Below are 27,378 nucleotides of genomic sequence, written 5' to 3'. Positions count from 1 at the left end.
AGGAAGGAAAACTGGGTTGGGGTAAGTTGCTTAACCTTTCTAGGGGACTTTCCTGTAATATTCAGTTACAGTTAAACTGTAGAGAGATGAGTGGGTGAGAAAGGGCAGCGGCCAGAGAGTTTGGAAGCCAGCTTTGTGGTCCCAGCTCTCCTGCTAATCAGCTGTGTGACCTTGAGCTTGTCACTCACTGGTCTTGCCTTTGGTTTCCTGCCCGTATCTGGACATCAAGCCATGCCAGGCTGTGGCCCAGTGATCTGGTGCAGTCGTATTGACTGCTGTGGGCTCTGGCCGGACTCCTCGGGTGCTGGGTTAGTTGCAGAATTGCCGTGAGGTTGGTGAGCCGTGGTTCCATGTTTTTTCAGATGGAACGTGAAGCTCTGGTGTGATCAAGCCACTTGCCTGCACACTTTGGTAGAGACCAGGAAAACAGAATTAGCTTCTAATTCTATTTTCAGTTCCTAGGCTGTTTCTATATTGGCCAAGAAAAGCAGAGAACTTACAGAAATTCCTGGTAATGACTGCTTTCTGCCTGGGTACGGAGAAACTTGCCTGTCTGTGGTTTATTTTTAAATGGATAACTCATCATATCTGGGTAAAAAAGTAATGTAATCTCCAAAGACTTTTCTTTCACAATTTTTTTTTCTCTCTGAGAAACAGCCTCAGATCTATTCAAATAAAATAGTTTTCTACTGGGTGAGGAAGTAATGCCTCTCAGACCCACTTGGGGCTGGGAAGGGGTTTTCAGCCGCTGGCCCTATGGCTTGGATTCAGAGGAGAGGGGTAGAAGCTGTGAAAACATCTGCCCTCAGGCCTGGAGTTTAGCAGTTGCTGGGGAGGAGGAGGGGAGGGGCTGTTAAAGGCTGAAAGTGTCCTCTTAAAGGAAATTCAGGGAGATTAGCTGCAGGGAGCAGGAAGTGGTAACTGACCAGTGTCGGATAGACCCAGGACAACTACACACACGGTCAGCCCATTGGTCAACTAGCTCCCAAGGAAGATCCCTCCCCATTCATTTGTCCTCTGTGTGCTCACTTCTGTGGAGAGGTGGTGGGAAAGAAGGCCCTCACCTTCCCCATGGCGCTGTAGGTACTTCAGGGATACCTATTCTGTGCTTCAGTTGGCAGGCTATAATAATGTTATAGCCACCAGTTGATATGTGCCATGGGCTATGCCAAGTGCCTTTCTTACACCCAAACATTTAACTCTCAGAACAAACATGGATGTTCAGAAATATCATCCCCATTGTACAGAGGAGGAGACTGAGGCAGGGGGTGGGAGTGGCATGGAGGGTCTGCCATTAAACTTAGAGATTTAGACCCAGGTCTCTAAGATTATCAATCTTCCATGCTCTTGACCACCACCCAGGCTGAGCCAACCCCTGAACCAGGTGTGTCAGGGACTAAGATGAAAATCCAAGGTGAAGCTCTGATTGTGCCATGGAGCGAGGCTGCAAGGTTCAGACTTGGGAGAAGGGGTTCCCAAACCTCTGTGCAACTCCATGGGGAGACCAAAAACCCACCGAGTCTAAAAGCCCACCTTGTTTTACTCTGTGAAGCCGCATTTTCCCCATCACTTCTCTCTAAAGCTGTCAAGAGGCCAAGGACCAAAGGGGCATGGGATGCCGAGCAACCCTGAGCCCTGGCAGCTGAGGTATCGGCCAGACCTGGCTCGGTCCAGACCCTGGCAGTGAGCAGATGCTGAATCCATGAACTTGTTTGGTAGTTGTCTCTCCTGTCCCCACGGCTGTCTCCCACCCCCTGACACGTACAGCTGTGGGCCCCCTAGAGGACCGATGTGGTAGCTACCTGAGTGCCTGGGACACAGGTCAAAGGCTCCCCTGAAGAATCGAGGCAAACAGCCCCAGGGTCTGTCACCAGGAAAGGGACAGCCTCAGAGAAGAAATTGGAACAGGGAAGGTGGGAGGGAAGAGGGGAGTCCTAGTCTCTCTGGGCTCTACTTGTGGGTCCAGACTTGAGGTGGGCTCTTTCCTGGCTGTGAATTCCAGTGTGCTCAATGCTAAGATGGGGGCTGCCCCATGGAGCCAGGATGGAACCTCCTGGAGAACAGCTGGGGCGCCAGCTTATCAGGCCACGTTCTACTTCCTCTTTCCACTGCTCTCACCCCTCCTGGCGTATTGTTCTGTTTTATTCCCCAAGACTCTAGATAAGTCTTATCCAAATGTTATAGCCTGGCCCCAGGAGTGCAGGGAGAACCAAGGGAAGAGACTTGTTCACATCTGAGTCAGAGTTTTAAGTGGGCAGCATGGTCTTGGGGGTGGAGACTCCACTGTTGCCCCACCCACATGGCCGCCTGGACGGTGCTGGAGAGGAAGGTACCATGGCTCTCAGCACCAGGAAGGAGAGCGACACCCACACCCACCGCAATCCAGCTCCGCAGCCTCAGCAGCTGGCCTTCCTGTCAGTGAATTAGGGATGCCGGCCCCTGTCCTGCCTCTTCTGGGGTCCGCGTGGCTGTCTAATGAGGGAAAGAAGATGCAGAAACACTCCACAAAGAGCCCATGGCACCAGGCAAATGTGAAGCATCATCATGAAAAGCTTAAATTTACGGGTCTGAAGGAGAAGCAACATCTGGGAAGGAATTATTACAATTTAAAGGGAGGATGCAGGCCTGTTTATAAGAGCGAAATCTGGAAGCAATGTCTGATTTTTTTTTTTTTTAAACTGGTTTGTATTCCAATCATGCAGCTGTGGTGTGAATGTCCAAATGTTCGAAGCAAAATTGTAGAAAGTGAGTTGAGTCTTGGAGGCGGTTTCCTTCCTTCAGCAGAGCCTTACTGAGCATCTACTACGTGCCAGGTGCTGCACGCCCTGCCCACATCTTCCTGCCGCCATGGGCGAGTGGGTGTAACAGATTTGCTGGAGCCTCTGCCCTTCTCTCCAGCCTGCGGCCCTCAGGAAATGCAAGGTCTTCCCAGTTCTGGATCTGGTGACAGGAAAGCCTCTATAAATTTGTGGCGGGCTCTGAGTGGTGGGACTGAGTTGGTGGATTCCTAGTTAATTGAAGTGGGTCTGCCTTGCAACAAGAAAAGAGTTTGTGTCGGGGGAGCTGATTTGCCACCTTTTTTTTCTGAAACCTTTCAGCCTAGGTTTCTGGTAGAGCCCTGTCGTGGCAAAACTTAGGATCCAGTCAGGCCACGGGCACCCCGTCGTCCTTATCTCCCCATTCTCCTCGCCCAAGCCAGCCGAGCGGAACCAGGAGATAGGCCACTGCGAAGCCTTCTTTGGTGACACTGTGTCCTTATCTCGATATTCTCCAGGGATTCGCCCAGGAGTGTCTGTACTCCGGAGAGTGCAGAAAAACTTCTGGAGAGGAGTTTTCAGGAGGAGAAGGGGTGAAGGCAGGGGGAGGAGGTCCAGGAAGCAAGAGCAGGTGTGTGTCTGGTCACAGAAGTGGAGGAGAGCTGGGGCTGTCCGGGGCAGGAGGCTGGACATGGCAGGACACTGGGAAGAGTCCAGACTGGCCTGGTTCTTGGGGCCCCTGCCATGGAGGGACTCTGGCCAGGGAGTGATCTGACCCATTCTGGGGTTGAGCACCACCCCTTAGCAGTAGCAGAGCTGTGAGCCAGGTGAGAGATGGGGAGGCCTCGCCCCAGGCAGCCATAGCGGAGAGTGGAGAGAACTGTTCTGAGCAGTGCCGTGGGAGGCGGCAGTGCGGGGCCCCGAGATGAGGGTCCGGCAGTAGCAGCTGTGGAGGAAGGTCAGCCCCGAACGCACGCAGTCTCAGTCAGGCGGGGGTGGCATGGATTGGTGGAGCAGGGAAGCTGCAAGCAAACCTCAGTGCAGTGGTTTTGACCCACCAAAGCTCCACCCTGCCCATCAGAATCCTACTCCTTAGAATTGAATTTCTCTCGTTGGAAAGAATTTCACGTAATTTTTCTCTTGGGGTGGGGGGTGATGATGAAAACAGTGTGGGGAAGCACCGAGTTAACAGTAACGAAGAACCTGGGTGAGCTGCGGTCCTGCCGACAGAGGTCTGCGGTAGGGGCTGGGGCCGTCTGGGCTTCTCTGCTGTGAGAGGCTCTGCTCAGGGTCAGGGGGTCACTTGGGAACCTGACCACCTCCGGGGCGTCTGGGAGCTGCCGAGAGGTGGGCAATGGTGGTGGGGAGGACAGCCAGTCGGGTTGTAGGGTTAGTTTGGGCTCACCAGGACCTGACTGGAATGCGGACGTCCACCGACACCTGTGCTTTTATTCAGCCCAGGGTGGTGACTGCAGAGAAAACACAGAACAGCTCTAAGCTCCTCACTGATTGGGATCCCAGGAACGAGGGGGCCGAAGTCCAGAACAGAGATGTGGGATGGGGGCACAAATCCAGAGCTCCACTTCCAGCTCCCTCCCACTTTCACTTGCTATGTGACTTTAGGTAATTCTCATTGTCCGTGAGCCTCAGTTTCCTCATCTATAAAATGGGAATACTAATTGTAAAGTATTCACAAGCTTGTTAGAAAGGGTAAATGAGAAACTGTGAACGACTAGGCTTTGTCAACGTCAAACGTTATGAAAATATTATTATTATTCCCTCAATCAGGAGTCATGGCCTCTGCAGATCCTATCTTTCTTTGAAGAACACGTGCCCGTAGAAAAGCTTGCCAGGTGGTGCATCCCTATCGTGGAGAATATGTAATGGATCTCATCAGTGGCCAATTCTGGCTCCTTAATGGAAAGAAGAAGCCTGAGCATTGTGCTGGGTGGGCTCTCGTAACCGGCTGTGCTCCATCTTTGCATCTTAATTCTCCCCTTTTAAAAGCAGTGCCTTCCGGACCCCTTGGTCCATGAACTGTCAAGAACCTGATGGATAAACACTCAGAGAGAGTGTTTATTTTGGGGTTGGCAACATGCCTACAAGCTTTGGTGAACCCATGGTTGATATTATTAATGGATGGCCTGGTTTTCTGTCTTCTTAAAAGAAGGAGAATGTGAATGAGAGTTCCCCTTGCAGGATACATTCACAGCAGACATCCAAGCCTGTGCCAGGGTTGCCAGAGGGTTCTGCACCTGGGCTGACAGGAGGGTGGGTGTGGGAGCTGGTTTTCTCACTATAGTTTACAGCCTCCAGTTCCTTTGCTTTTTTTCTTCCTTCCAAGGAAGGAAGAAACCTTGTTTCCTAGTTGGCTGAGGGGTAGTGAGCTACCCGGGCGCTGGAATCATAATTGGGTAGCATGGTCAAGACCCAGGCAGGGCTGCTCTCTGATCCTGCATCAAACGGGAGACTCCCTAATTGGTTTTTCCTCTCTTAAGGCAGTTTCTCTCCAAAAAATTGGTATCTTTTATAGGGAAGTAAAAAAAATCCTGGGGCCCTTGTTTATTATTCTCTTGGCTATCAATTTGGTTCATGTCAGGAACCATCTTTATTTGTAGATTTAGAGTTAGAATGGGTCTCAAAAATTTCTTTGAGTTTAATTCTGAGGATCTCCCAGCATTTAGGCAGTTAATGTAACCCAAACAGCCTATTCATGGGTCCTGGTTTCATATGGGCCTTTATGCTCTGTCAAATTCAATTAGCATCTCTTAAGGGCCTTGAGAAGGTGAAGGACTTAAGACCAATTTCACAGGCATTGACTTATTACCTACCGCACTTTTTAAACTAAAGTAGAAAAGGTCCCTCATCCTTTGGCTTTTTAAATTTTATTTTCCTTAAGCCTGGAAGCTGCCCTTTGATGATGAGATTAGTGGAAGAGAAAGGGTCAGTTTGACCAGAGATGTCAAAGGTCAGCTCCAGAGGTAGTACCTTCATCTCCCCTGGGGATGGAAAACCACACCTACCTCCCTGTGATTTCCCGGGTTCTTTCCTGAGATTCATTTCCCCAGGCCATGATCTTTGGAAACTTAAGGTTTTACAGTGTTATCATGGGAATGAAATTATTACTAGAAATCAGTTTCTAGTCATTTATTTTAAAATCACTTTAAATACCATGCATCTCATTAGGGTAGAATGTGTTTGGGTTGATGGACATAGCTTATAGGCCTCCTAAGAAGAAAAGGTACTGAATGAAGGGTCTATATACACCCCCATGTGATGGGTGTTATGGGCCAGAGATTCAAATATTAAGATAATGTCTGTTCTCAGGATGTTCAGGATTTGAATACAAGGAGTAGAGGTTGGGTGGGAGAAAGAAGAGCAAGAAGAGGAGAGAGATGAAATTACTGAGACATAAACTAATACCAAATATGAGCTGAGAACAGCTAGAAACCCCTCAAGGGAGGAGCATCTGGTTGAGGTGGGCAGAGATGTCGTGAAGGAGGTGTGACTTGCCCTGGGACTGTGAGTGGATGATGGCAGTAGTGAGATGCTCATGCTGATGCTTTTGCTGAGGATGATAATTATGTACCAGTTTCTCTGATACATTAATAATGGGAAACAAGAGTTCATAGAAATTAAATAATTTAGCCGGTGTCACAAAACTAAGGGCCACGTTAGAATTCTAATTCGGATGTCTGATTCCGAAGTCCTGCTTCTAACCACCTCTGAGAATGTATTCATTAGGGTCTTGACAGGAAACAGACACATTCAAATGTGTAATTTGAAGAGAGTTAAATGAAAGGACTATTCACAAAGGTGTAGACACAGTAGGATAAGACCACAACAGGGCAATACCCCAGGGCTCATAATCAGGGCAAGGGGAGGGAGCTGTTACTGGAAGGCAGAGAGAGGCCTGTGTGGAGCCCAAGACCAACCAGAGCCACGACCTTCAGTAGAGAGTCACAGCCATCCCATGAAGACAAGCAAGGAGGCAGGAAATTGGGAATAAACACCCAGCCCCACCCCAATCCCTTGTCTCCTGCTGGTGTCTGCACTGGCTGAACGTAACTGGAAGTTGCAGGGTCTCGGAGCTGGAGGGACACCCTCTCTGCCGACCGGGTGAGCCTCCCAGGACACAGAACCGGATGGCAAGCCGATCTGGAGGAGCGAACAGAAGATACCCAGCACAGCCTGTGATGTCTCACACGTCAGCTCACGTTAGGATCTTTTCATAAGCACGTTAGGGAACAGTCCCAGAGAACTCAGCTGTGCACGTGGTTTATTTTTGTTCGGAACTTTGTTCCGGTTATCTCCTCTAGAAGTGGCCTCTGGGGACCACAGAGGAAGGATGAGGCCATTGTCATCAGAACAGTTTAGACAGCACTGGTGGCTCGCCCCCCAGCCCCCTCCTGTCTGGACTGTGCTGTATTCGTCTGGCACAACCCGGAGAGTCGAGCCATCTGGGTTGCAGAAAAGGGAAGTGGAATAACCTGACATTGGCAACCAAGAGGTTTGTCTCAAGAGAGGGAGAGCTCTTTCTAAGGCTTGCTGGCCAGGGTCTTGGGCTCTCAATTAGTTAGTAGCCTTTACAGTGGCCTGCAAGGCCCCCACGCTAACTGAATTCTCACCTCTCCAGCTTAATGTCCTATAGTCTCCCATGTCCAGCCACAGCGGCGGATCCAGGAACACAACAGTCACGCCCCCCCCCCCAGGGCATTTGCACTGGCTCTTCCCTCTGCCCTGAATGCTCTCCCCGGACACCTGCACAGCCCAGGCCCGTATCATCTTCCAGCGTCCTCGAATGCCATCCTCTCGTGAGGCTTATTACCCCGACCACCCTCTCTAAACTGCACCACAATCTCCCACAGTCATCTTCTGCTCTACTTCTCTAATAAATAGTCCTGACAACCTTCTAATATATTGTACAATTTGTACTTATTTCTTTTTTTTTTATAGTAATCTTTTATTTATTTATTTATTTTTATATTTATTTTTGGCTGTGTTGGGTCTTCGTTTCTGTGCAAGGGCTTTCTCTAGTTGCGGCAAGCGGAGGCCACTCTTCATCGCGGTGCGCGGGCCTCTTCTTCACTATCGCGGCTTCTCTTGTTGTGGAGCACAGGCTCCAGACGCGCAGGCTCAGTAGTTGTGGCTCACGGGCCCAGTTGCTCCACGGCATGTGGGATCATCCCAGACCAGGGCTCGAACCCGTGTCCCCTGCATTAGCAGGCAGACTCTCAACCACTGCGCCACCAGGGAAGCCCCTGTACTTATTTCTTAAGGTTATTGTTTGTTCTGTGTTTCCATCCACTAGAAGATGAGCTCTATGAGGGCAGGAATTTTTTTTCCTGTTTTGTTCACTTGTATTCCCAGTGCCTAGACACTGCCTGACACATAACGGGGATGCCCTTAATATGTATTGAATGAATGAATGAATGGGTAATTAAATGAATGAGATCCTCAAGAATCTAAAAACGGACTGACCACTGTCCGCTAGACCTCACTCTTCACCGACACATATCTGCCGAGGCTCTTTCCCAGAAATACATGGATCGTTTATTATCACCAGTACTGTCAATATTTTGTGGCCAAAGAGATCAATTTAACTGTCTGCTTCACATAAGCTTGGTAGAGGAAATGTACTGATGACTTTGATTCTGTGTCAAAATTAAATGGTGAGCTTGGCTTACTTTGCTTCCCCACTGAGGTTATTTCTTAATCGTAAAGGGAACATGCTATCCTTGGGAAAAATAATATTTTTGCCACCTTCAGCTTTAAAATGGCTATTTGATATGGCCCGCGTGTGTCTGTCAGCAGCAGCTGAAAAAGCTTGAGTTGAGAGGCTCCGAGAAGGACCCGTTGCATCGTCGGAGAGAAGCTCGTCATAAGGTGGAATTAGTTTACGATAACTTATTTACCTGTCCACAAGCTTCATATCACATTAAAGCTTTCTCCCTGCTATCCGGGACTCTGGAGTGCTAAGAGGAAAAGGGAAAATCAATTGGTAATGATATATTCAGTTTAGAAAAAGATATCGATTCCCAGGTAATGACAGTCATGCGTTTTTTGCAGTGGAGGATGTCATTTCCTGTCGTGAAGATGGCTTTCACATATATTATATTTGAAAGAGGGAACTAGGGGTAGCCCTGCCTCCGCATAATCGATAGCCTCTCTCTACGAGGTAGTAAATCCATATATTTTTTTAAAAACCTTCTCTGCAGGGAACCCATCCTTTGCCTCCTCAAGGTTTTCTTGTCCACTGTCTAAAAGTAATGATGCGCTTTTGTAGTTCTAGAGTTTGTGTCCTGTGCTCTTTTCAGCATTAAAGAAGACTTACATTTCTTATTTTTCCCCATCTCTGGAATTTCTTGGTTTGGATTAGATGGAAGGAAATGCCATTATTCTCTCTCTTATTGAGTGTTAATGGGTCTACCATGGGGATTAGGGCTTTCTGTGTTTGGGGGATGGAGGGGTGAGATCTAGTGTCTGCCCCTTGGGGTCCTCTGCTGCCCACTCGGATCCCCTTATCTTGGTGTGCCGGGGCAGAGTTTGGGCATGGCCTGTGTGAGATCATCCACACCGGGAAATCCAAGATAGGGACAAGCTTCCACTTAAGGTGGGGACCATCTAAGATGGGGGAATTCCAAAGAGATCTTTTTGCAAAAGATGATACCTTTTCCTTACCCCACCCCGACTCTTCTGTCTCTTTTTAGACGGCCTGGCCTCCTGGTGATGCTCACACTGTGCTAAGTGTTGGTGGCCATCGAGGATTTTGCATCCTGGGGACGAATCCGGAGCTTGCCAGAGACGGACGGTGCAAGGTAGGTCAGCTCACCTGGAAATCAGAAAGGCATCTTCTCTACCACTGATTTCCTCGGGGAAGTAAGGTAAATGTAGCTGGTCCTCTCACCCTTTTGGTCAGTGAGATTTTTACCATAGACATGGGATTAACTGGTAACCAGAGCCAAGCTAAGCCACCTGGGCCCCACCCTTCTGGAGTCAACACATGAGCATGGCTGTCACTCTTATTCAGTCACCTGGGGCTCTGGTCCTCCAGGAGGTTGGATCTGGGGGTGGCCAGCAGCTAGGTGACTACTTAGCTCCTTAAAAACTGCAATTCTTCTTTTGTAATTTAACTTTTCTTGTTATTAAAATAGTATTATTAAATATCATTAAAATATTATTGATATTATTAATATTAAAACAAATAATAATATATTATTTGTTCATTGTAAAAATATTTTAAAAGATAGCACTTAAAATTATATAAATTACTTATAATTATAATCCCAAGAAATGACCATTTTAGTGTCCTTTTCCAGGCTATTTTCCTAAGCATATACATAAAGTGTACATGCACACATGCACAACACAGATGAGGTCACACTGTATGTACTACTTGGTAATCCATTATTTTGACTTCACAATATGTTGCAGGTACCTTTTTATGTCAGTAAATACAATTCTATAGCATTTTTAAAGGCTTCATATTGTATGGTTATAATAAGCCACACAGTTTACTTAACCAGTGCCTTAATAATGGAGATCTAGTGTATTTTTAATATTTCACTCTTACAAATAATACTATAACAAACATTTCTGTATATATGTCTTTGCATAGTCATTTGATTATTTCCTTGGATTAAATTTATAGAGGTTAGCCTTAAAATTTTGATTCAGGAATCTGCAACCTAGATGAGGAAGACCAGGCAGCCAGGAGAGTTGGGGGGAACATGGCCTAACCTTGTGAGGGCAGAGTCTGATGAAACAAATCAGCGAGCTGGGCCTGGAGTGAAGGTGGGAGTTGGAGGTGTCGGCACCGGGATTCAGGACACTTGAGGCTGAGCTGGCCTAGGCTAGCATGTCTTGATGGCACTTGAGCCTTTAGAAGTCCATGGGCCAAAGCCACCTCTGCATCACTCCTAGGGCTGGTGCTGGGCGAGCTCAGGTGCTGCGTTCTCAGCAGGACCATGCCCTGGTGCCCTCTGACCAGGAGCCTCAGGGGCTCTGCCTGGGACCAGCCTGTAGCCTGGACTCCAGCTTCCTTCCACAGCAGGGGTCTCAGCAGCTGACCAACAAGGTTCCTGCCATGTGCTGATTGTCTGCTGGTCAGAGAGCTTTCTCTTCGGACTCAGAGACAGTGGAGTTGGGGATGCGCTGCACCCCCAGAGCCCTCGCACAAAGAGAAGGGATCCTGAGTTGCAGGCAGACGTGGTTGTCAGCAGGAAGCAGGAGGAGGCTCCAGGCTGGGCCTGAATCAGCTGCCGAAATAGAAGAAACATCCGCGTGCATCCAGCCTGCTGCCACCCAGCAGTCCAGTAGGGGCGGCCAGTGGGGACAGATGGGCTCCTGACCTTGAGAGTTGTTAGGCTGTTGGCACACTCCTAAGGACGTCACTGACTGGCTGGCCAGCTGGCCGCTCATCCTGGACACTAGGGAATGCTTTGCTTCTGTGACTGTCGGGCCCGAGGAGGGGAGTTGGAAAACTAGACAGTGAAGCTTGGATTTGGTGACCGTGGCATTCTCAGCTCTTGGAGGGGGCAAAGGTGGAGTTCAGTGTCTGAGAAAAGATTCAGGAGATGCTCTTCACAGAAGTCAGCTTTCCAAGAATATGCCTTCAAGTTTTAGAGTGTGAGTGTGAGTGTGGCTGAGGTGAAGGGGGTAGAGAGACCCAGGGCAATGGGTTTAATGGCCTTTATTTTGGGGTCTTCTATTCCCTGCCTCTGATGCAGGGTGACACATGGCTCTTGTTCATCCCAACCTTTGAGAAGCATGTATTTTAGGATCGGGAGGGACTTGAAGGTTATCTCCCCAGGCATATCTGAGAGGATACACCCCTTGTGGGCCTTAAATCTCCGTGCCCACCAGACTGGTCTTCTCGCTGTGAGCTCATGGCGGTCTTCCCTACCTCCTGGCCAGTCCCTGGAGCGTAGTCATTGATTCTCTCTGTGCTCCCTTCCACCACCCCACCCAGCGCCTGCCGAGGCTTTCAATAAATACTCACCGCACACCCACCCACAGCCTTTCCTGGGAGCACCACCATAGCATATGGCCTGGAGCTGGGTTATACGTTTCCCTCACGTGCAGGACTCCCACAGATCCCCAAGAAGATAGGAAGCTTCCACGGCCTGCTTTGACCCCTGGTGACCAGTGGAAGAACTACCACTTTCCTGTGGAAATTGGGCCAGGTCACTGGGCTCCATTTATCCTGCTACAAAGCGGGCTCTGCTCAGATGCAGAGCATGGGGGGCTGCTCTCTGCTTGTCCGTGGCTTGATGAGCATCCTCTGTGTAACCAAGAGCATGGTACCAGGACCAGCCAGCAGGAGGGAAATCTGTTGCCAGCACTGCAGTGTGCGACCGTGGCCAGGGTGGGGCTGAAGAGTTGAGGGGTAAAGCCGAGGACCTGATTCGTGCAGAACTGAAGACTGAGCCAAGAATGGCATTAACAGACACCTAGGCTCAGAGGTGACACAGGGCCAGTGCCCATCCCCATCGGTGCCGGGGATGCCCCTGTGTGGCGTCCCCAGCCTTCATCCTGGGACCGTCTCAGTGCTGCCTACCCAGGCCCCTAGTCCCCCTGGGTGCCCTGCATCCTGGGAGGACATTACAGATGTCTCCAGAACTCATGGGACCTGGAGCTGTGCCATTAGAGGACACCTTGTGCTGTGCCCTGGACTTTTGCACTCACAGCAGCTTCACCCGGCAACGCCATCCCAAAGGTGCCCTTGCTGACCACACACATCCTGTGCCTTGCTGCGCTCCCTCACTCTTCACAGCCTCGCTTCATTGGACCCCCGGCGCCTCCTCCCTCCTTCTCTTTCTGATCCCCCTTTGGCTTCCACCCTGAGGATGGACCTGTGGGCTGGCACTTTAGTGCTGCTTTCGCCAGCACATCCAAGCTGTCACCCACTTGTCCTTTGTTCTTGCTGCCTGTCCTGGCCCGCCCTGGAAACTTCTGCAGCCCCTACCTCCCCTGGGCCTCTGGGCCCTCAGACGCCTGAGGGGGCCGTGTAACCACGCCAAGGGACTTGGGCACAGATCCTTTAGCAGAGCCTTAGCCAAAGCCTCAGTGCTGCCCAGGCATCCTTCATGCATCACTGGTCCATTCCCTTTCCAGTCCTTGCAACTGTTCCCTGCCTTCCCCATTGTCCTCCAGACCTCCAGCCAGCCCTGTCCTCCTCAGGATCAGCAAAAGACCTCCCTACTGGTTTCATGTAGACATGGAGCCTCCCACCCTCGGCTTGGGTGGGCTGCATCTCTCTGTCTTTCTGGCCACTCCAGCCCCTCTTCCTCCTTCTGCCTGTAAATGAAGGTGTTTGTGCTACCGGGTTTCCCTCAGCTTTACTGTCTCTCAGCAGCCCCTATACTCCCTCTGCTTCAGCTGTCCCCAGGACTTGATTCTCAGGCAGCACCTCTGTCCTAAGGTCCTGACCACTTTTCCATAGTTCTGAGAATCCATCACCCACCGGTCTGATTGCATCTCAGCCTTGACCTGGCCAAAAGAAGCCACCTCATTGCTATGAAGCCTTTAGGGATGCCTCAACCCTCGCCTCTCCCTAGGCTGTGAACCTCTGTCCCCTTTGTCTTGAGCCTGTCATCCTCTTTCCTGGACCATGAGCTTCTGGAGGACAGGGACCATTCTTTTATCTCCCCATCATGAGATCAGATGATCTTATTCAGTTCAGAGATCACAGGACTGCAGGACAGATGACCTCACAGGCAGTGTGGTAGAAGGGACGCTGGACTGAGAGACAGGCCACTGGGCTCTCATCCCAAATCCACCACTAATGCCAGGCAAGCCCCATACAGCTTTCTGAGCCTCCATCTCCTCTGCTTTAAATGTAGAATAACCCCCCCGCCCCCAACCTTCCTAGCTCCCAGGAGAAGGTAGACAGGTTCAGAGGTAAAATGACATTACCTGGGCCAGCAGTGCTCAGGCCTCAGTGAACACTGCAGTCACCTGGAGAGATTTAAAAAATACAGATGCCTGGGTTCTTACCCCAGACCTTCTAATTTCATTGTTCTCATGAGGATGGGCATCTGTGTATCTTAAAGCTTTAATCAATACTCTCAACTCAAAAGTGTTAACAAATTCCTGGATTCTAAGCCCTGAGGATTTGGGATGGAGGTTATGGAGATTTGGCAAAACAAAATTGCTGTATGATATGTAATTTATCTACTCTTTAAGCTATTCTAAAATCTACCCCCTGGGTCAAGGCTTCTGAAAGCTGGGTACCATGGCTATGGCACTCTGTCAACCCTGTTCATCTCGCCCACCCCGAAATGCTTTTACATGAACCCTACAGGCTGTTAGAAGATCTTGTTTTCCTATGGAGCATGTAGATATGCTCACATTTAGGATTTTTTTTTTAATTATTTAATTATTTATTTATTTATGGCTGTGTTGGGTCTTCGTTTCTGTGCGAGGGCTTTCTCTAGTTGCGGCAAGTGGGGGCCACTCTTCATCGCGGTGCGCGGGCCTCTCACTATCGCGGCCTCTCTTGTTGTGGAGCACAGGCTCCAGACGCGCAGGCTCAGTAGTTGTGGCACACGGGCCTAGTTGCTCCACGGCATGTGGCATCTTCCCAGACCAGGGCTCGAACCCGTGTCCCCTGCATTAGCAGGCAGATTCTCAACCACTGCGCCACCAGGGAAGCCCCACATTTAGGATTTTGTGGCAGTTAATGTCCATCCTGTCACTGTGACTCCTTTGCTGGGACCTGAAATCAGCGCCTCTGATTTCAGCATAGGCATCTTCTCCTGAGCCATCATCACAGTATCTCATATTGGATCATGTCGTAACAGATCAGCTCCTTGTTTGCCTCTTCTAAGTCTAAACAGTGGCTCTCAACCCTGGCTGCATATTAAGATCACCTAGGGAAATTTTTAAAATTCTGATATCCAGGCTACACACCAGATCAGTTAGATCAAAATCTCTACGGCTGGGACCCAGGCATTAGTATTTTTGTGACACTCCCCAGGTAATTCCCAGTAGGAGCCCAAGGTCAGAGGCACCGCCAAGCCTGCAGGCAAATCTGTGACCCACCTGTGACAAACGTTTGAGACTTCCTAGGGGTGGTTTCATGGAGACAGCGTGCCCTGCAACACTTGTTTGTCTCCCTCCTGCTTTTGATTTGCATTGTCTTACAGTCTCCTTTTAAGTCACCTTCAATCCTTTCTGAACTCAGTGAGGTGAAAACAAGCAGAACCGAAAGCTTCCTGCGTTTCTCTGGCTGGGCCCTGGGCAGCCAGCTCCCACCCCGTCAGGCCTCCCGGGAGAGAGGGTTGCAGACCCCCTTCCCTACCCATAGGTGCCAGGCCAGAGCCGTCGATTCTGGCGACCCCACAGTGGGGAATTGCAGCCAGTTCTGCCAAGAGCCCTCCAAGGCCCGTGAGAGAGGCTCGGTCAGTTCACAGCGCCTGTGTGCTGACACGGGACTGGGGCAAAGAGGGGACCGACGGGGTGGTCTGTCAGAGCATCACTGTGCCCGGGGGGGCGGCTGTGCCACCCTTGTCTGCCCTCCTGGGCCTGTGAGACTCGGCCCCATGCTGAACAACATGCTGAGATCATCAGCCAAAGGTAGGCGATGCCCCAGGGTTGGATCCCCCATTTCTGGAGCTGAGTTGTTGGAAGCAGCATATGCACAGGGAAGGTGCTTCCCCTTGGCTAATGGGGGCGGGGCGCACACAGCAGTTCACTCTAGCTGCAAAACCTTGTTTGGCACCTGGGCTAGAAATAGCTTATCTGCAAACCTCCGAGTTTATTTTTGTGGCCAAGTTTGATTTCCAAGTGACCTGTCTCCTTCCTTACTTTGCACCTGCCCCAGAGACCAGGGCTGATGGGAACAGTTGTGGGTTTGTGCCCTACGGGAGGGCACCTGGCCCCGGGGGGACGTGGGAGTTGACACCCAGCCTGTGCTGTGCAAGCTTTGCTGTGCCTGTGAGGGCTCAGAGGGAGGGGCTCCTCTTTCTAACTTGCACAAAAATGCTGAATAGGCTGGTAGTGGCCCTGCCAGAGTCCTGCTCTGGGAGAGCACCATGCACGCATTTGTCCAGGGACTGTGTAAGGATGCTCCTGAATTTGTGAGCTTCTGGCTCTTATTGATAGTTTCATATATTCACAGGTCACTCAGAACTTTTAGGCTTTTGTCTGCTAATCATAAATTCTCTCTCTCTCTTGCAACATGACAGATAGAGCCAGAAGCATTGGGGCTGTAAGAAGAATACCCAGCACACGGTAAAACTCATTCATTCATTCATTCATTCACTCAAGCACTTACTGGCAAACACATTGTATATTGTTCTAGGTCCGGGATCCAGAGAGGTCAGACAAAAACCTGTCCTCAAGGAGCTGGCAGTCCAGTAGGGAGACCAGCAAGTAAATACATTTTGACAATAAGATGTGATAAATACTACAATAGGAATTTATACAATGTGCTATGGAAGAACTCATTCAGTCAACAAATATTTCTTAAGCACCTGCTCTATGCCAGGCTGTATTCCGGGCACTGGGGGTACAGCAGTGACCATATGAGACAAAATCCCTGACCCAGAGCACACATTTGAGGCCATGAGAGTATTCAGCAACTAAACTAGTTTGATCAAAACCACAGGCTTCCAAGAAGAGGTAACTTCAAGCTGGAAATGTGTGTGTGTGTGTCAGTGCACACGCGCACATAGGCAGTGTTTCAGGCAATAGAAACAGCTTGTGCAAAGGCCTGAAGGTATAAAGGGACAGGAGAGCCCAGAGCATAAGTGCTAAGGGAGACCTAAGAGTTGGGAGATGTGGCTGGAAAGGTAATTGGGTCTCGGCTGTGATGGGCATTGAGTGCCATGCTAAGCCTCCAGAAGCCACCCTCTCAGATAATGGAAACAGAGCTGAAGGCTCACAGAGCACTGGCCAGAGAGCACTCTCACAGCCAAGCTCCCCGTGCACTCCCTGAGCCCCGGAGACTCTTTGGCAGCCTCATGCTCAGGGCAGCCACTGCCCCAACCTCACTTTGTTAGAACGTCCAAGACTAAGACCATAGGACTTACTTTACCTCTTCCCATGACCCAGTGCTTTCACATAACTTCATCTACTTGGTCATAAGGGAGACCCTAGGAGGTAGATAGAGAGGGATTATTGTTGCCATTGATTATACTGAGCAAAACAAACTGAGGCCCAGAGAGGGCCAGTGTCTTGCCCAAGGTCACACAGCCAATCAAAGCAGGGTGGGAACTAGAGTCCTTGTCTCCTGGTTCCTAATCCAGAGCCCCTCCTGCCTCCACATCAACTGCTACTCCTTAGACTGAAGCCTAAGACCTCTGAGCGAGTGTCAGTCTGCACCTGCCTGTCTTCCACAAACATTAGTTGAGCACCTACTATGTGTCAAGCCCAGCACTGAATGACCATCCTCTGGGCCTCAGTGTAGTCCCACCCCCACCCAGGAAAAAAACTGGAAAAATCACATCTTCCTTCCTTCCTCCCACCCACAGTGACCCAAGAGGCCCAAAGACCACAGTCAGCCAGGCCCAGGCATCACCCACCTACACCAAGTTGAACAGCGAATGGAATTACCATTGCAGGCTGGAGACCGCTCACTCACTGCATCTCTCATCCAGGCCACTCGGAGGCACATTCATTACAGCTGCCTGTGCATGTTCTCACTCTCACTTGTAAGGGAGCTGGATGCTGAAAGGATGGGGGAGACTTAATTCTCATTCACAGAGCTAGAGCTTCCCTGTGTAAGACAGATGCAGCCTAGCAACCCTCACGGGCCCTTCTTTTGATTTATAGCAACTCATTTAGATAAAAGCATCTGGTTTGTGAGGTAGCAACAACAACAAAAAATCATTAAAAGCATATTTCTGCTTTTACAAAGTAACCTAGTAACAGCACAGGAGGTAACAATTAACCTATCCCCCCTCCTCCAGGTACACAGGCAGGTGCCGAAAGTGGGAAATGAAAGTCGGGACACGGAGAGGCTCTATCCAGGGTCCCTTCTCAGATCAGCGCCACGCTCACAGATGTGCACAAGGCAGCCCCCAGCAGCCAGCCAGAGAGCCTCGCCCTCCCACTAGCACGTACAGGAGGCATCCTGCTTCTCCAACCCAGAATAAACAGTACGATTACTTATTTAGCACCAGTTCAGGGCTTTCTAAAATGCAATCAGAGTGCTCTGCGTCTTGCACAGGTGAGCACAGAGCTGCACTTGTGGCTCTGTGAATCGGATAAAGTAAATCTGACCCCATACCAGCTAGCCAAACTCACCTCCCCTGACCTCCACCCCGGCACCCATGCATGCCCCACGCACTCACACACGGCCTCTGCTCCCCTCCAGACAGACCCTGTGCTCCTAACTGACCCTGCCTGTGTGCATCGCACCTCTGAGCACCTGTCCTGCTAAGCCTGCATCTCCCAGGAGTGCCTCTCCCACCCCTACCCATCCCCTGGCAAAGTGCTCCCAGGCCACCCACGCTGGGAATTTTCTCTCTTCTCCTCTGATTTCCTGATGCTATTACTCTCCCCGGCACCCATTTGGTTCTTTTGGGGTCAGGTGCAGTCCTTTCACTGTCTAGTGTGCTCAAGGCTCATCCCCAGACCACTGTGAGCTCAGAGCTGAGCACATACAACACTGTAAAGGAACCGATCATAGGAGGTCAACTCACACAGCTTTCTCGTGGTGCTCCTGGGTCCCCCAGCCCCTCTGCTTCCCTTCTGTCACAGAACCCTCTCACCTGGCAGCTGGGTGTTTTCTTGTCTGCCTTGGGAGACAGCTGGGAGTCCCCTGAGGGCAGGGACAGTGTCTTGGTCACTGGGTCCCTCCCCACAGCCTGACACAAAGAAGGCTCTGGAACAGTTATGGAATGAGTGAGTGGCATGTGTGCCTCACTCAGAAGCATCTCATTTAACCTGTCTCACCTGCGTGTACTCAGGGTCCTGCCACGCCCATGAGAGCAGCTCACAGCTGCCCACCTCAGGGCAGTGAGGGCAATGCACTGACCCAGCCCTTCCAAGGCCATGGCCCCTGGGGCACCAGCACCCCAGGCCAGAGCTCTCCTTTCTGCTGTTCCAAGCGCAGTCCCCAGTCCAAGAGGAAGACAGGCTCCCAGACCCTGCTGGAACCCAGGGTCTCAGTATGCTCAATTTAACATTTAAAACACTTTTGGAAAAGAGGTCCCATATTCAAAGAGACCTCACAGCATTCATTCATTCGTTCATTCATTCATTTGGGGAACATTCGTAGTAAGCAGTGTAGTGTAGTGGTCAAGGGCACAGATGATGGAACAAGACTGCCTGGGTCCTAATCCCAGCCCTGCCCACACCAGCTGTGTGACTTCCGACACGTTATTGAACCTCCTCGTGCCTCAGTTTCTTCACCTGCAAAATAGAGATTATAAATATACCTACCTCATGGGGTGGTTGAAAGGATTAAATAGTTCATATACTACAACACCTAGAATAGTGCATGAGACATAGCTTAATACAAGGGTTTGCTGTCATTATCCTAAGGGCTGGGACCCCAGCCGACTCATGGACTTAATTCATACTTTCTTCAGGACCAAATGCCCACCCCCTACCTCCACCCCCATGCCGGTCACCCTGTGGCCTTTGCTTGCTGAATACATCCAGTCAGCAGGGGACCTCTGTTCCCAGGGAGGTGGCCCTCCTCAGACCACAGGGATCCCAAACAGCCGCTCGGCTGCAAACTGATTCTCCACAGACAACGGCAGAGGGTCCTGGGGCCCCTCCTCATCGCTTCTGGTCAGGGATCTCCCAGCACCCATCACAGAGGACTTGAACTCCTGCTCAGCCCACAGCTGCCGCAGCAGCCTAAACCCGAACAGCGCACAAATGACCCTCAGAGCACTGGGGCCTGCCCCATCGAGGGCTGCCACTGGCTGGCTTTGGGACCAGGAAGCATGTCCCTGCTCCTCTCTGGATCTCAGTTTCTTTGTCTGTGTCATGAGGGGGTTGGGTTCATGATTGATCCCCAGGGGCCAGTCAGGCAGTGTCCCTAGGAGTGACACTCTGGATGTGGCCACATGGGGGCTTCGGGGACTCCACAATTAGCACTGTGGCTTCAGAAGGTATGTCAGCTTGTCCTTGGGGCATCTGTCATTAACAATTATGAGGTCCTCATCTGGTAAATAATTCATAACCCCAGAGATGGGATAAGCCGCCAATAAACAATAATCCATTTAGAACGAGGCTTGGCAGGGGCACGTGCAGCCTTGGTGACGCAGCTCCCTCCCCGCCTCCGGTGTCCTGCTGATGAGCCGGACTCAGGCCTGGCATTTCTGAAGCCCTCCCTCCCCACCCCCTCCCCTGGCTCAGCAGGGTTTAGTCTCTGGAATAACAAGGACGAGTATTCAGTGCTGACCAAGGGCCAAGGGCTATGCTGAGCAGTTTCCATGTACTTTCTTCTGGAATCCTCCCAACAACCCTATGGATGGACATGGGTACTATTATTGTCCCCTTTTACAGAGAAGTAAACTGAGGTTCCCAGAGGCTAAATAACTTACCCAGGGTCAGAGCACGAGCCGTCTGGGACTCAGGTCAGCTCTGGCTCTGAGCTGGCCTGTCCCACCCCCTCCTACTGTGAGTTTTAACCTCTCATCCCTTGTCTGGCCTTTATGTCCGTGTGACCTGTGCCCTCCCAGCTAAACTGGGAGCCCTGGAAGCCTGTGTTCCCCCACTGGTCTCCCTTACCAAGCGGGGGCCCAGGAGGTGTTTCATAGAGACTGCAGACCCCAGCCTCACTGGCTGGCTGACTAGTTAGTGGTATAATTAGACTCCTGAGTGGTGTTTAGAGGCCAAACCAAAGGCACTGGGGCAGGGAGTAGGAGAGGATGTCTTCATCTGAACTTCCCATCTTCTCACTGGCCTGGTACACTTCTACTTATCAGGAACACAGCCTTCGGGCCACACTTCTCCATCCTGGGGGAGGAGCTCTGTGCCCAGATGGGGCGAACCCGGCTGTATGGGCTGGTCTTTAGGATTGGGTGAGCCCTGCCAAGAGCTGTTCCTCTCCTGCCCATACTGTCGCCCTACCAGCAAGGCCAGCTGCTTGCCCTACATCTGCAGGACTACTTCAAAGTCCTGCCCAGGAGCCCCCAGTCAGGGAGAGACCCCAAAGAAAAAGAGGTGAAGTCTCTCCCACTGCCCATTCTTGGCTTCTCCTGGGTCAGGGCACACAAGGACACATCAGCACCCCCACAACCAGCGTCCCCAGGGCCTGCAGTCATGAACGGTCTTGGTTACACTTCTCAGGCAACCAGAGCCACCCTGAGTTGGGAGCTGTGAGGAACAGGGTGGAGTTGCTGGATGCTGGGCCCTGGAATTGTCACACATCTGGAACGTTGCACAGACCTCTGGGCCAGGCCGTGTCGTGGGGGAAGCCACAGCGGTCCCATGCGTGCTCATTTCTCAATAACTGTGGTAACCAGCCCTGGGAGAGGCCCCTTGTAGCCTTCTCACCTCTCCTACTGTGGACAACGGGGTGGTCAGGACTGGAGGACACAAAGGCCAGGAGAAGTGGTCCCTTGCTGCGTTCCAGAACAGCTTGAAACAGATGGAAACTTCCCATCTCCTTTGAGAAGGATTCCCTGAGGAGACACTGGTCCTGTCCTGCCGGTCAGGCTCCCACACTGACCTACATCCCCAGGCCCCTTCCTGTACAACTTTGCATCCAGAAGTGGAGGAAGATCACCCTTGGGCATCACCTGCCTTTGGCTGATGATCTCAGCATGTTGTTCAGCATGGGGCCGAGTCTCACAGGCCCAGGAGGGCAGACAAGGGTGGCACAGCCGCCGTCCCGGGCACAGTGATGCTCTGACAGACCACCCCGTCGGTCCCCTCTTTGCCCCAGTCCCGTGTCAGCACACAGGCGCTGTGAACTGACCGAGCCTCTCTCACGGGCCTTGGAGGGCCCTTGGCAGAACTGGCTGCAATTCCCCACTGTGGGGTCGCCAGAATCGACGGCTCTGGCCTGGCACCTATGGGTAGGGAAGGGGGTCTGCAACCCTCTCTCCCGGGAGGCCTGACGGGGTGGGAGCTGGCTGCCCAGGGCCCAGCCAGAGAAACGCAGGAAGCTTTCGGTTCTGCTTGTTTTCACCTCACTGAGTTCAGAAAGGATTGAAGGTGACTTAAAAGGAGACTGTAAGACAATGCAAATCAAAAGCAGGAGGGAGACAAGTGTTGCAGGGCACGCTGTCTCCATGAAACCACCCCTAGGAAGTCTCAAACGTTTGTCACAGGTGGGTCACAGATTTGCCTGCAGGCTTGGCGGTGCCTCTGACCTTGGGCTCCTACTGGGAATTACCTGGGGATCCCGGTGACTAATGTGAGACATCTACCTCTTGCTTATCCCGCAAGGAGGGGCGCATCCCCTGTTGTTCAGGGCCTTGTTCCTTGGGGCTGGTACTTGCTCTCCCTCTGGCAGCTCCAAGCTGAGACCCGCTGCGCCGCTCCACGGGGGTCCCAGCACCTCCCTCTTCCAGGCCGGGCTCCTCCAGCCCATCAGGACGAGACTTCCCGTGCCCCGTGCCATTGTGGACGGATTGACAGAAAGCAAAACTGTCATTTAGGGAGGGGGAGGGGGAGTACTCAGCCCCGGCAGTCAAAGGAGTGAGAGAAATCAGCTTTTGTCACGAGGCAGAGAGCATGGCATTTCCGTGGGCTCTGACAGATAACGAGTACAACCTCCAACAGCCCCCAAGAAACGATGCTCTATTACATGTGTGCTCACGTGTAATTTGTCCTTCTGTTCTCAGTGAGGGCATGCTGCGGGGCTGCTAAGTGACACACGCGGAGGGGGACCTGCTAGGCCTGCCCTGGTCCTTCTCCTCCTCCTCCAGCGAGCCCTGGGGGTGGCTCAGCCCTGACACCAAAGCCTCTCCCACAGGTCTCCAGGGCAGGAAATTCCATCAGCTCCCAGAGTCCCCGTTGAGGTGGCTCCTACAGGCTTTTCTTCTATCTGACCTAAATCTCCCTTGCTGCAATTTAAGCCCGTTTTCCTTTGTTTTGTTTTGAATGGAAATGGAGAACAGCTAGTCCCCAGCTGCCTCCTAAAGCAGGGTGAGCCAGCAGTCCTTCGTACCTCCTGCCACAAGGAAGCGTTCTCAGAAGCCTGCCCTGTTGAATCCCTCCCGAGCGGAGTCTCTGAGAGGACAGCTTGCTCACTGAGGCATGAGACGAGGCTCCATCCCTGGAGGCAGAGGGCCTGGTGGGGGCAGAGCCCCTGCTTCGGGCACAGCGCTGACGTGGCCCCTGAGGCTGCTGAGTGAACCGGGGAGGAGCAGGGGAGAGGTGGGCGTGCGCATGGATCAGAGCACCACACGGTGAAAAGTGCAAGGATGGAAGCTGGCCAGGGAGCTGGGGGAGCCTCCAGAAGGAGGTGACACCCACCCACCCACGTTAAATCCCAGAGGAGGGAGGGAGTCCGCCGGGAAAAAAAGGAAAGGCCTTCAGGCAGATAACCAGGAGGGTTCTCCTCCCCTCCGGGTCCCTGGTTTGGGTTTGAAAACATCGTTCTCTTAGTTATATTTATATTATATTTATATTAATCTTAGTTACAGTTCTATATTAAGCGGATTTTTTTTCCAGCCTGCCTCTGCTGGTGGTGAGTTTGGAGTTCCACACCCTCACACGGTCCTTCACTTTTCAGTGAGCATACAAGTGGGAGAACCCCCCATGGGCAAGAGCATCCTGGAGGGGGGGGTCTGTTGGCCTTGTGATCTCCTAGACCTCTAGGTTTCTGTCTCGTTTTTGTGCCTTTTTACTTCTGGGAACAAATAACCCCCACTTGTTTTAGCTATTTTGTAGTCCATTGAAGACAGTTCCTAGAAGAGATGGGTTCATAGTTTAAAAAAAAAAAAAAAATTTTTAATTTGATTGGAAAGCAGTAGATCGCAGCTAAGTTCTGAGTTTAAAAAGCAGTGACGCTGAGTGTCCCTGACAGCACTCAGGCAGGGTGCAGTGAATGCAAGAGAAGAGTTTTTATTTTTCCTAGGCCAGTGGAATTAAAACCTTCTGATTCTGTCTGATAAATGGAGAGAAACTGAATCCTTTTTTCCTAAGCAGTTATCTAACTGCAATCCTGAGATGTGAGCAAGGTCATTTGACTTTTTTTTTTTTTTTCCCTTTTGGCTGGTCAAAAGCCCCCTTCAAACTACTCTGCCTCGGGGCTTCCCTGGTGGCGCGGTGGTTGAGAATCTGCCTGCCAATGCAGGGGACACGGGTTCAAGCCCTGGTCTGGGAAGATCCCACATGCCGCGGGGCAACTGGGCCCGTGAGCCACAACTGCTGAGCCTGCGCGTCTGGAGCCTGTGCTCCGCAACAAGAGAGGCCGCGACAGTGAGAGGCCCGCGCACCGTGATGAAGAGTGGCCCCCGCTTGCCGCAACTGGAGAAAGCCCTCACACAGAAACGAAGACCCAACACAGCCAAAAATAAATAAATAAAATAAAATAAAAAAAAACTACTCTGCCTCAGCACAATGGGACCAAAAAAAAAAAGCATTGATTGGATTTAAATAATGGAATTGCCATTAATATCTTCCATAGAAGAAGATTGATTCTGACTTGGATTTATGGGAAGTTAGGTCTTGTAAAAGTAAACAGAGTGGTAGTCGTTCAATATTACTGCATCACCCACACCGAGGGCTGGTTAAATGGGTGGGCTCTCGGCCAGAACCCCCCATGCCAGCAGCTGGGTTACAGGGGCCTCTGGAGGGTGGCGAAGGCATCCTGGGCCCAGTCCAGTTACCAGCTGTGCCAGTCTAGGAAGCCGGGCTGCACCCTTCCCCGCCTTCCTTCACCTTAGATTCTAAGGTGAAGATCACTGCCCTTTTTTGTCCAGAGGCTGTGGGGGAGACCAGCAGCTCTCCCCGAAACTCTGCAAAAGTTCACTGCTCCTATTAGGACCGAGGACCCTCTGATGGCCCAGAAAAGTCCCTCTCTCTCCCTGCACCCCCTAAGAGCTCCCACCCTTCTGCAGGTGGGTGGGTGTGTGGACCACCACAGCCTCTAGCGCTGCTGTTCTTGGGCCCAGAGCTCAAGACCTTCAGCGCAGGGACATGTGGGCTTGGGGTTTCAGAAGGAGTTTCTCCAGTGACTCTTTACTCCTGCTCAGGAGAAGGTGGAGGTGTGGCCCAGGTCCTCTGGGAGAGCGGTGGCAGGGCCCTACCTGCACTAGGGCTCTTCTTCGGAAGGGCTGGTGGTTGAAGGTGATGGGGGATGTCGATCACATCACAGGGCTGGTGGCCCCACTCATGCCAGCGTCCCACCCAGCTGGGCCTTCAGCTCTGCTCCTGACCCTCTCACTCTGCCTCTTTCATCCCCATCCAAGCAGCGTGAAGCCCTTATCACTGTCCTCCAGCCTTCTAGGTGCTATTGATCTCCTGCCCCTCAACTATACACCAGCATCTCCCAGACCCATCCCCAGGGTGTGTGTAACATGTCCTCCTACTCTCCCCAGGATGATCCCCAGGTGCCACAAGACCTCACAGAACTCGTCATCTTTTTTCCAGCCCACTCCCCTTCCCGTGCTCCCCACCTCTGGGAATGGCCACACCATCTACCCAGTCCCCAAGTCAGAAGTGTGGGCGTGCCCCCAGCCCTCTCCTCCGTCACTCCCCATCCCCAAGCCCTGGAGCTAAGCTGTGTCTCCTAACCTCTCCCCACCCATCCCTCTCCTCCATCCCTGCTGCTCTTGACTTGGTTCAGCAGGTGCTCACCACTTGTAACCTGCGGGACCACCGTGGTCTCCCGCCTCACTTCTCCCCCCTCCCCCTCTTTGCCCCCTTCCGGTTTCTGCACACTGGCCTCCAGAATGATCCTCCAGGGTGCAAACCACACTGCCAGTTCCCCCCGTCCATGTAGGATAAGATCCAGACATCTGCCTTTGGAACCCCCCATCCCCGTGCTGGCAGCACGACCCATGATCACACTCTATACTTTATACCACGGTGCCTTTTCCATGCCTTTTCCTCTACCTGGAATGCCATTCCCGTCACCCTGTCTGGACTTGCCCACCTAGGCCTCCTCCCAAGGCAGAACCAGCCATTCTCTCTTTATCATGACATGCTGTTTGTACTTTGAGTGCAGGAAAAGAAACGAACCTTTGAGGGCCTTCTGTATCAGACAAGTTTGGGGCTGCCTGCCTTGCCCACTCCAGCTTCTGGAAACATCTGCACCCACCCACAACCCCTGCTGCTGATAGCAGGTCATGCAACCCCACCCCTTCAGTTTACTGGATGAGGGGCAGAGTCTTGATTTCAAGGGTGCCCTTCCATCGGCTGGCCCACAACGTAGGACTGATGGCTCCTGACTTTTAAAAATTCACTAGACAATAGGATCTCTCTCCAGAGAACCAGAGAGAGTTCCATTTGGGGCTGGGCACTTCAGCCGAATGGTAATACAGATGCAACACAAGAGCAATTATTCTGGAGCTCTGTACCTGTCAAGGTTCAGTCTCAAAGGCAGTGATAGGGAAGGAAAGGAAAAGGGAGATGATGGCCTAGGAGAAGCAGAACCTTGAGCAAGAGATGGAGCTCATCGTGGCTGGTCCCTGAAGCTCTTCCTGTTTCTGCCCACCTGCTGGCTCCCTCTGAAACCTCACCATGGTCTCACAAGAGTCCTCCCTTTCACGTGAGCTGGTGTGGGTGCGTTCTCTTTGGTCCTAGAATGTCTACTTTTGAGTGCCTTGCAGTAAGCCTGTCAAGTGGGTATTATTATTATTGCCATTTTTACAGATGAGTCTATTGAGGCTCAAACACATTAGGTAACATGCTCAAGGTCAAGGGCGAGGAAGCGGGAGAGCCGAGATGTGGGCCAGTCTTTCTCACATACAGCAGCACCCCTTCCTCAGCACTGGCTGCGTCCTCGCAGTGTGTTCACTCTTCCCTCGTCTCCCACTTGGGGCTGTCAGCTCCTGGAAGACAGGAGCTATGTTCACTCACTGCGGTGCCCTCACTGCCCACCACGGGCTCCAGCACCATGCAGGCATCAAGTGTCTGATGGGTATGATTTAATTTCCACACAGCCTAGCAGAAAAAGCCCTGGACTCTGAGCCCAAAAGCCAGAATTCAGGTCCTGCCTCTCTGCATGATGGTTGTGTTATCTTGGGTGGATCACTTTCCTCCCTCCATGTCCTGCAACAACGGAAATAGGCTAAGGTGTTCAGGCAGACCTCATGTTATTGCGCTTTGCTTTATGGAGCTTCTCAGATACTGTATTTTTTACAAACTGAAGGTTTGTGGCAGCCCTGCGTCGAGCAAGTCTATTGGCACCATTTTTCCAACAGCACTGCTCACTTTGTGTCTCTGAGTCACATTTTGGTCATTCTCTCAATATTTCAAACTTTGTCATGGTTGTTATATTTGTTATGGTGATCTGTCATCCGTGATCTTTGACATGACTGTTGCAAAAAGATTGCGACCCACTGAAGGCTCAGATGATAGCATTTTTTAGCAGTAAAGCATTTTGTAATTAAGGTATACACCTATTTTTTTAGACGGACTGCTATTACACACTTACTAGACTACAGTATAGCATAAACATAATTTTTATATGCACTGGGAAACCAAAAAACCTGTGACTCGCTTTATTGAGATATTCACTTTATTGTGGTGGTCTGGA

The 27,378-nt window shown here is 51.4% G+C and overlaps 1 protein-coding gene across 3 annotated transcripts in view; it reads left to right on the top strand.

The window, feature by feature from the left end:
• The window catches only part of KLHL29 (kelch like family member 29), a 311,889-nt gene that overhangs the window by 73,635 nt on the left and 210,876 nt on the right, over nt 1-27,378 (top strand). For 2 of the 3 annotated variants that reach the window (XM_082358424.1, XM_082358423.1), the window contains exon 2: nt 9,467-9,574. The gene's annotated coding sequence lies outside the window, so the exon portion shown is untranslated. Of the gene's footprint in view, nt 1-9,466; nt 9,575-9,620; nt 9,641-27,378 lie in introns of those variants that run through there. The other variant, XM_082358422.1, reaches the window with a different exon arrangement.

The sequence above is a fragment of the Balaenoptera borealis genome (assembly GCF_965194805.1).
Source record: "Balaenoptera borealis genome assembly, chromosome: 15".
NCBI lineage: Eukaryota > Metazoa > Chordata > Mammalia > Artiodactyla > Balaenopteridae > Balaenoptera > Balaenoptera borealis.
Note: the sequence above shows the minus strand (reverse complement) of the source record. Positions and strands in the feature narration are given on the sequence as shown.